Source organism: Gekko japonicus, unplaced genomic scaffold (assembly GCF_001447785.1).
Source record: "Gekko japonicus isolate JY-2015 unplaced genomic scaffold, Gekko_japonicus_V1.1 scaffold1108, whole genome shotgun sequence".
Taxonomy (NCBI): Eukaryota; Metazoa; Chordata; class Lepidosauria; order Squamata; family Gekkonidae; genus Gekko; species Gekko japonicus.
In genome coordinates, this window is record NW_015177045.1 from 409,615 (window position 1) to 420,356 (window position 10,742).

A 10,742-nucleotide genomic window follows, 5' to 3' on the forward strand; every position below is an offset into this window, starting at 1 on the left:
TTCATGCATTCAGGGGTTCAGATGTGTCAGTTTAACCCATGTGTTGAGCTGCGGTGGCTCAAGTGGTTAAGACGCTGAACTGCAGGCTGTGGAAGGTCAGTAGTTCAGCAGTTCAAGACCCGAGTTGCCGCATGACGGAGTGAGCTCCCGTCTCTAGTTCCAGCTCCTGCCAACCTAGCAGTTCGAAAGCAAGAAATTGCGAGTAGATAAATAGGTACCCCTTCGGTGGGAAGGTAACAGCGTTCCGTGCGCCTTGGTGTTTAGTCATGCCGGCCACATGACCACGGAAACGTCTTCGGACTGCGCTGACTCTTCGGCTTGGAAACGGAGATGAGCACTGCAACCCTAGAGTTGGACTCGACTGCCTTTCAAGCAAGGGAACCTTTACCTTTTCTCCAAAACTGTTTTGTAGAGAGGCATTGTTGGAAAGCTAAGAGAGAATGAGAAGATAATAGACTGCTTGGAGATCCTGCAGGTTTTCTCCTGGGAGGAAGCCCCTCAAAATATCCCTTTCCCCCCAGACAGTGTGCATCTCGTTTTTTCCTTCCTATAAGGAGACTTCAGCAGTTCTTATCCACACTATGCCAGATCAGTTTGCATGTCCAGCAACCAAGATTCCTCCCACAAGGAAAGTGCAAAAAATTGCAAAGTAGGGGAACACATAGAGTATACATGGGGTATACTTCTTCACCCAAAGAGTAATTAACGTGGAATTCACTGTCACAGGAAGTGGTGGTTGCTACAAGCCTAGACAGCTTCAAGAGGATAAACAGATGGAGCAGAGGTCCATCAGTGGCTATTAGTCACAAGGTACAGTGGGAAGGTAATAGCGTTCCGTGCGCCTTGGTGTTTAGTCAGGCCGGCCACATGACCACGGAAATGTCTTCGGACAGCGCTGGCTCTTCGTCTTTGAAACGGAGATGAGCACCGCAACCCTAGAGTCGGATTCGACTGGTTTTCAAGGAAGGGAACCTTTACCTTTATAGAGGGAACATTGTGTCTGGGGCAGTGATGCTCTGTATTCTTGGTGCCTGGGGGGCAACAGTGGGAGGGCTTCTGGAGTTCTGGCCCGGCTGGTGGATGTCCTGATGGCACCTGGGTTTTGGCTCCTGTGTGACACAGAGTGTTGGGCTGGATGGGCCATTGGCCTTATCCATCTTGTCTTCTCTTATGTTCTTACGTCTGGGGCAGTGATGCACTGTCTTTCTGGTGCTTGGGGTGGGGGGGCGACAGTGGGAGGACTTCTGGAGTTCTGGCCCCGCTGGTGGACCTCCTGATGGGACCTGGGTTTTGGCCACTGTGTGACACAGACTGCTAGACTAGATGGGCCCAATCCTACATGGCTTCTCTTATGTTCTTACGGGGTATACCTGGACCACTGGTCTGATCCAGCAGGGCTCTTCTTAGGTTCCTAAATGTATTTATTTACAACATTAAATTATGCAGTGAGCAGAGCTGAATATTTTAGGGGAAAGGCTAAAAGTCTGGGGGCTTTTCAGCATATGAAACAGAGGGCAGTGACGTCGTGGTCCCTGTGTCTGCGAGGCGCTACAGTTTTCGCCAGTCTCTGTGGTCTTTACCAGGCCCGGCAGTGAGGTCATCCTTTCAGGCAATGCTCACTCCATGCTCTCCTCCCCCAAATCTCCCCGGGGGTTGCCGGCACAGGGCTGGCAACCTGATGTGAGGGAGATCCACAAGCTCTTGCAGGAGACGGGAATCTGAATGTCCCTCTTAATTCCCCCCTTCCCCAAAGTGCTGCTGACATCTCCCCCGATCACCTCTCACTGCTGTCTGCTGCCTTCCCCGGTCCCCATAACCTTTCCTAACCCCTTCACCCTTGCCACGCTTGCCTCTTCCTCCTTGACCTGGAAACCGGGGTGGCCCTGCCTACACTGAACTCCAAGTGGATACCTCTGCATCGTATTGAGATTGCTATAGCAACCTGTAAAGGTCAAGGTTTCCCTTGCTCGAAACCCATTCGGATCTGACTCTAGGGTTGCGGTGCTCATTTCAGTTTCCAAGCCGAAGAGCCAGCATTGTCCGAAGACTTCTCTGTGGTCATGTGGCCGGCGTGACTAAACGCTGAGGCGCACGGAACGCTGTTACCTTCCCAACGAAGCGGTACCTATTTATCTACTTGCAGTTTCTTGCTTTGGAACGGCTAGTTTGGCAGGAGCTGGAACTAGAGACGGGAGCTCACTCGGTCATGCGGCACACTCGGGTCTCGAACTGCTGAGCTACTGACCTTCTAGTATGCAGCTAAGCATCTTAACCACTGAGCTACCGCAGCCCCTATAGCAGTGATGGCGAACCTTTCAGAGTCCGAGTGCCCAAACTGCAACCCAAAACCCACTTATTTATCGCAAAGTGCCAACACGGCAATTTAACCTGAATACTGAGGTTTTACTTTAGAAAAAACAACTCATACATTAACTTAAGATGATCCAAACAAGGTAAGGAAAGCAATCCCAAATGCTTTCATTTACTTACAATTATCTGGCAGAGAATTCGACACTTTAATGATGGTCTGGGTCTGGCTGGGGTGATGGCACGCGTGCCTGTAGAGAGGGCTCTGAGTGCCACCTCTGGCACCCGTGCCATAGGTTCGCCACCACTGCCCTATAGCAACTTGTAGAGGTGGCTAAATTCCAGACATTTTTTTTTTACAACTAGGCTTATGCAGATATTCCAACTAAGGAATTTCTCTTTCTCTCTCTCATTTTTACCCCACCCCACCCATCTCCCCCCAGAAGCGGAGGGCACTGTGATGGATTTAAACCTGGATCTTACAGATCCTAGCCTGGGGTTGCCAGCCTCCAGGTGGGGCCTGTTGATCTCCCAGAATTACAACTGATCTCCAGCTGACAGAGATCAGTTCCCCTGGAGAAAATGGCTGCTTTGAAGGGTAAACTCTATGGCATCGTACCATGCTGAGGCCCCTCCCCTCCCCAAACCCCACCCTCTCTCTCTGTCTCTCATCTATCAACTATCATCATCATCATCGTCATCATCATCATTTATCTGTCTGTCTATCTGTCTGTCTATCTGTCTATGTCTGTCTGTCTATCTGTCTGTCTATCTAATCTCATCTATCATCATTATCATTCTCTCTCTTTCTCCCTCTCTCTCCTGTTCAGATTTTTTCTAGAAAACCTGGTTCTTCAACCCCGGAAGAAACCTAAATGATAGTTGCGGCTACCACTGCCATGTGCCTTTCACTGTCTACATGGAGGCCAGCCGTTGGCTATTAGATAGATAAGGTTGCCAATCACTAGGAGGCACCTGGAGATCACTCGTTATTCCCATTGGACTCCAGACAACAGAGATCAGTTCCCCTAGAGAAAATGGCTGCTTTGGAGGGTGGACTCAGTGGTATGATACCCATGCTGAGGTCCCTCCCATCCCCAAACACCACCTTTCCCAGCCTTTGCCCCCCAAATCTCCACGTATTTCCCAACCCAGAGCTGGCAACGTCTCTTGCAATGAAGAGTAGGAGCCAGCAGGGATCTAGTAAGGTGAGGCAAAGAGAGATAGGAAGGTAAGATGGAGCTTGTCCACCTCTTCGGCTACAGCCCATCTCCACGGCCACCTCTCCTGATTTGACCGGTGCTGCAACTCACAAAATTTGGGTGCGTTCAGAGGGGCAGCTAACCCCGCCATTATGCCGGCTCAAATTTGATCCCGATCTTTTAAATCCGTCCTCACATGACCAGACATCCCTGGGGGAATCGCCTTACCATGCGCTGCTTCCGCTGTGGATTGTCTAGATGGCGTCCACTGAAGGAGGCCTGCACGGTGGGGTTTTTGATAAAAAGAACTTTTTGTGCATGCGCATAGGCATGATATCGGGGCCTTGTTTATCCGTGCATGCGCAGAATCAAGATTTTTTAAAAATGGCACCCATTTGGGATGGTCTGACGTCAGACCATCCCGAACGAGCGCCATTTTTTAATTGTGCGCTGGAACAATCAGATGGGGGCAAGTCCGCGATTGGCCTGTTGGAACCTAAAACTCCAGTTTTTAACTAGTACCTTTTTAGTACAGCTCCAAAGCACAGCAAAACGGGATGCTCATGGAAGACGGACGTTTCCCAGATGTTGATGTTTGGACATTACATTTAAATCCATGAGGCACTTGTGCCTCGCGCAGATCTAAAGAGCCATCTTCATACACCCTTAGACCAACAGACCGCACCAGCATCTTGTTTGTCACCACACCCAGATGTGCCAGTTATGGGCCAAACTGATTGACTTGCAGTACCAGAGAGCTCTGAAGGTACATGTAGTTTGAATGGTGGTTATCCATTATGGTGTATTCTATGTCGGCCCAGGGCTCTTTTTGTAGAAAAAGCCCAGCAGGAACTCATTAGCATAATAGGCCACACCAAACAGCAAAACTCATTAGCATATTAGGCCACACCCCTGATAGCACAGCTCATTAGCACATTAGGCCGCACCCCCATGTTACCAGAAGTGTGGTCAGCCAGCCACACCCACCTTTTGCTTGTTATTCTGCTTACCTTGTTTGTTGTCAAAACCCAGGGCTTTTTTGTAGCAGGAACTCCTTTGCATGTTAGGCCACACACCCCTAATGTAGCGAATCCTAATGGGTTTCTGCTGTTGGGTGTGGCCTATTATGCTAATGAGTTCCTGCTGGGCGTGGCCAACTTGGGAGCCAGCCGGAGCTCCGTTCCTGTGCGTTCCTGCCCAAAAATAGCCCTGCTATGTCCCATTTGCTCAGCTAGCCAGATTTTCCTCTTTCGCAGGGCTGTTTGTGAGCGGCAGTCATTTCATTTTATGGCTCTCTTTGCTGAGCTCTTTGTTGATTTTCACATGACAGCTATTGAAACGACTGTGTGTTCTAAGTACATAATTAATATATCACCACAGCTTGTTGATTTTACCCTTTCCAATTTTTTTTTTAGCAAATGAAAGAATCATTTTGAATATTTCTGTCTTGCACATGGGTAATAAGAGAACTGAAATAGCACACAATTGTTTGCTTAGGATTCAACTGGGAGGGCTCTCATTTTAAATGGAATATTAACCCATACTGGGTGTAAAGGATGGATTGGAAAAATCTGGGAGAACAGAGTTATATCCCTATATTCCTTACAGTCTGAGAACCAGTTTGGTTGTAGTGGTTAGGAGCAGGGACTCTAATCTGGGAGAACCGGGTTTGGTTCCCCACTCTTCCACATGCTGGGTGACCTTGAGTCAGTCACAAGTCCTTTCAGAGCTGTTCTTGAAAGAGCAGTTCTTGAAAGAGCTCTCTCAGCCCCGTCTATCTCACAGGGTGTCTGTTGCGGGGAGGGGAAGGAAAAGAAGACTGTAAACTGCTCCGAGACTTCGAGTGGAGGGCAGGGTATAAATCCAATCTCTTCCTATTCCTCCTTCCTCTTCTTCTTTGCAGTGACTTCGCTTTTGGGTGAAACCCTGAAAGTGACATCACCAAATAATATAGGAATGCATGTGTCAGGAATTGGGCGGGGGGAGTGTTCTTTTATCTTTAGTTTTGCCAAGTTCCTCTATCTTTCGTCATGCTTCTAGGCAGAAGTCCCTCACTTTGTTGAATTTCTGGGCACTCGGGAAATTTTGAAAGTGGGCACCCCCATAAAATGACTGCCATGCAGGCTTCCCAAGTACTTACCATGATTCAGCGGGGGACACAGACGTCCTCGCAGGATCATTCCTGCAGGGACAACAGACGCGCTGCACCATGCCATCGCCAGGAAGTGACACTGGGCGACGCTCTGGCAGTGAGGCTGGAAACTCGATGGTACCATCGAGTTTTCAATCCCATTGCCAGAGCGTCGCCCAGCGTCACTTCCTGGCAACGGCATGGTGTGTTACAGGGAGGAATGGTCCGGCCGGAGAGCATGTTCCCCCTGCCGGATCGCGGTAAGTACTTGGGAACCCTACTGCCATGTAGGGAGGATGCTCAACCCTAAAATGGCTGCTGTGGGGTTGAATCTTGGTCCAATCTCATACTCTGAGTCAGAAGGCCTCTTAGGTTTGCCAGGTGTCCTACTCCAGGTTTCCTACTATAGCTGGAGACCTCCTGTTGGCAGTCCCCAAACTTGTGACTGCTTGGTAGGATGACAGTGAAAAACCCCACAGGAGGCCTGAGAGGGGGGGTATGCAAATCGCCATTGCTCTGACAACGTCATATCACTTGTGGCCCCATTCCAGAAGTGACATCATCACATCAGGATGATGCTCTAGGATCGCCCTGAAACTCTGTGGTTTTACCAGAGAACCCATAGATTTTCTGTGGAAACTTACAGTGCCATGATGGATTCACATTGCAAGTTGAAGTCACACGGTCAGAGCAACGGTGATTTGCACCCCCTCCGAGTCTTCCACTGGTCACCAACACTTGGCTGGCAACCCTCGCCCTCTGATAATGGAAGCAGCTGTTTCCAAATAGGTGTCCTTTGTGGACACCGAGGAGATACCTCTTGGGATCTTCTGAAAATACCACCTACTCCAGTGACATGGAGGAAAGCAGGGCTATTTTTGGGCAGGAACGCACAGGAACAGAGTTCCGGCTGGCTCCCAAGTTGGCCACGCCCAGCAGGAACTCATTAGCATAATAGGCCACACCCAACAGCAGGAACTCATTAGGATTGGCTACATTAGGGGTGTGTGGCCTAACATGCAAAGGAGTTCCTGCTACAAAAAAAGGCCCTGGGTTTTGACGACAAACAAGGTAAACAGAATAACAAGCAAAAGGTGGGTGTGGCTGGATGACCACACCTCTGGTAACATGGGGGTGTGGCCTAATGTGCTAATGAGCTGTGCTGTCAGGGGTGTGGCCTAATATGCTAATGTGTTCCTGCTGTTGGGTGTGGCCTATTATGCTAATGAGTTCCTGCTGGGCTTTTTCTACAAAAAGAGCCCTGGAGGAAAGCCATGGTTGGCTCTTCACTGTAGGGAAGAGAGGGGAAGAGGGAGATGAAGGAAGAAGGAAAGAAGGGAGGGAAGAAGGAAGAGGCCCCCAGGAACCATGTTATTGTTAACATTCAACAAGTAGCAAATCTTTGGCGCCGAGGAAGCAGTCTCTGAGTCAAATCCACTCCACGGCTCTTCTCTTGCTCCCCCTGCTACACGGCCAAGTACGCACAGCGACATAATGGGACTAATTTATAGCTTATTTGTTATGCCAACTGCACACCTATAGAGTCCTTTTAAATGGCTGAAAGAGAAGTACAGGTTGGAAGCATTACAGGAGCCTAATTGTGTTTTTACTGCTCATTAAATTTTGAGTTAATTACATAGCAACCCAGTTTATGCTTTTTTGCATTACGTTTTTTTTACTCCTCGTGCCCTTAACTTGAGGGAGAAGCGGTATTTTTATTGCTTTATTTACCCGATGTTTTATTTTATTTTTTTTATGCACCTGCAATGAATAACTGCATACAAATGCGGAGACAACAAAAGCCGCTTGTATTCCTCGACCTCCCTTGGCAAGGCCGGCCGATGACATTTGGGTGCCCTGGACAATTCTACACACAGACGTGCAGTCAGGATGTCTTTGCAAAGACCTCTGGGGGCAAAGCTCAGACTTCACATTACTTCACCAATGCCCCTAAAAACATTGTCGAACGTTGCTAAAGACATTGACAGCCAGTGTGGCGTAGGGGTTAAAATGCCAGACTAGGGTCTGGGAGATCGTGGTTCAGACCTCCACAATGCCATGGCTGTTTGCTGGGTGACCGTGGGCCAGTCAGACACTCGTAGAAATGTAGTGCTGGAAGGGACCTCCAGGGTCATCTAGTCCAGCCCCCTGTACAATGCAGGAAATTCACAAATACCTCCCCCCCACAACCCTAGTGACCCCTGCTCTATTCCCAGAGCAAGGTAAAACACCTGCAGGATCCCTGGCCAATCTGGTGTGAAGGAAAATTCCTTCCTGACCCCAAAGAAGAGAAGAAGAAAAGAGATTGAATTTATACCCCGTCCTTCACTACCCAAAGGTGTCTCAGAGCGGCTTACAAACTCCTTTCTCTTCCCCTCCCCACAACAGACACCCTCTGAGGTAAAAGAAGAAGAGAAGAGATTGGATTTATACACCGCCCTTCACTACCCAAAGGAGTCTCAGAGCGGCTTACAAACTCCTTTCCCCTCCCCACAACAGACATCCTGTGAGGTAAAAGAAGAAGAGATTGGATTTATATCCCCCCTTCACTACCCAAAGGAGTCTCAGAGCGGCTTACAAACTCCTTTCCCTTCCCCTCCCCACAACAGATACCCTGTGAGGTAGGTGGGGCTGAGAGAGCTCTCAACAGAAACTGCTCTTTTTCAAGAACAGCTGTGCCAGAACTATGGCTTGGCAAAGGTCATCCAGCCAGGTGCAAGTGGAGGAGTGGGGAATCAAACCCGGTTCTCCCAGATTAGAGTCCGTGCACTTAACCACTACACCAAACTGGCGATTGGCATTACCCTGTGCATGTAAGAAAGCGCCACAAGAGTCAAGCACTGCCTCATCCCTCCCTGCCCTCCCTGTTAGATTCAGGGGGGTGGCCGTGTTGGTCTGAAGCAACAGAACAAAGTTTGAGTCCAGTGGCACATTTAAGGCCACCTAAGTTTAATTCTGGGTATAAGCTTCCGTGTGCATGCACACTTCGTCAGATCTGACAAAGTGTGCATGTGCACGAAAGCTTTGCTCCAAAATTAAACTTTGTTGGTCTTAACAGTGCCACTGGACTCAAACTTTGTTCTATTGGTGTAGTGGTTAGGAGCGCGGACTCTAATCTGGGAGAACCGGTTTTGATTCCCCACTCCTCCACTCGCAGCTGCTGGATGACCCTGGGCAAGCCATAGTTCTGTCAGAGCTGTCCTTGAAAGAGCAGTTCTCGAGAGAGAGCTCTCTCAGCCCCACCTACCTCACAGGGTGTCTGTTGTGGGGATGGGAAGGGAAAGGAGACTGTAAGCCACTCTTAGACTCTGAGTGAAGGGCGAGGTATAAATCCAATATCCTCCTCCTCCTCCTTCCTTCAGACCAACACGGCCACCCCCCTGAATCTAATAGTAACACTTCAACATTTTACATAGAAGCGCTGCTAATCAGGGGACCTTTTAAAATGAACATATGGATTTAAAATATTTTCTAACATATACACAGCTTACCTTCAGCAGGCCTGTAGCCAGGATTTTTTTAATTCGGGGGGGCCTTTAAATAAGTCGGGGGGTACCCCACACCCCCCCCAAAGGGAGTACCACGAAAAGAATTTAAAAATGGAAGTCGGGGGGGGGGCTGGGCTGGATAGGGAGTGGGGGGGCTTGGTGGTGAGTCGGGGGGCCAGGCCCCAAGATGCCGCACTGTAGCTATGGGCCTGACCTTCAGTCACATGGTGACGATCCTGCTGCCAAAAACAATGTTTTTAAAGAACAAACCGAAGCCCGGCTGGACAAAAGTCCCCCCTGGCTCCACCCACTTTCTAAAAACACTTGGCAGGTGCCAGGAAAGGCATCAGCGGGCATCGTGTCCTCCATGGGCACCACGCTGGAGACCTTTACCCTATGGCACTCCCCGCTTCATTATTCTTTACACCCAACTTTGCAAAGCAAAGTAAATATGGCCTCAAATCAGACTTGCTTCCAAAGGCAATCAATTTAGGGCCAAGGTGAAAGTGATGCACAGCAAAGTTGAGGATTCCAATGTTTTCGTTGGACGGGATCTCCGGTGCTGCCGGCTTTATCTGATTAGGTGTGAACAGAATTGTCAATGAAGCAGAAAACAGGACACAACTGGTAAAACATCTGAGCGAAAGATAAAGCCGAACCCTGTCGAGCCAGCCAGAACGTTCCCTGCGAATTAATTTCGGCGTGGGGTGCTTCTGCGTGGCAAAGTGTCACAGGCTTGCAAAATCAGCCGGTAGAAATGTGCCCTGTGCTCAATCACCATTTTTGTTCATGAAGAGAGCTGAAATTAAACTCACTTTGGGTTGATTTTGACGGATGCGGGGGTTGCTTTGTGGGTTGTGTTGGGGTGTCTGGTTTGCTCCTTGTCTGTTCTTGGATTTTACAGTCCTGTCTTCACCTCATATCCTGTTGTTTGACTGTAATGCATTTTTGTTTTTCTTTGCTGTTCTGTTGCATTTCTCTCAATATTTTTTTTTAAAAAAAAAAGAAGAAAGAAATGTTGCCCTGTTCATCTAAACACAGACTATTTTTGCATTCAGGAAGGCTTGTAGGGGGTTTTTGTGTGTGCGTGCGTGTGTGTGTGTTATGCTTGGTAGAGAGGAGCCTATCACCCATTTCCTATTATTTGTGAATTATTTGTGAATGGTTACTTATACATAATAAAGGTCACTAAACTGGATTAGACGAGAAAGGCCAGCTAATAAGCCACCTGATTAAATCCATAGAAATGGTCGAGCCAGTGGTTAAATTGTGAGATGGCAGTAGGGTGAAAGGAGCAGGGCTTTTCTAATGTGAACCGAAACATTATCGAGCGAAAAAGGTACCAGAAGGTCACCTAGAAGATTTAAAAAAAATCCCTGTTCCAAGTCATGATTCTTTTTACCCATCTGTTGCCCCACAAGTAGGGATGCTTCTAAACAGGGGTCATTTTTTGGGGGGACGCGGGGGGACGCCATCCCCCCGGGTGAGGTGCGGGAGGGCGGGGCCTGGAGCTTCCTGCTGGTGCCCGCTGGAGGTCGCCGCCGGCTGTGGGGAGGACACACTTCCGGTGATGTCAGGGGGTGTGGCATATGCTAATGAGTTATGCTAATGAGT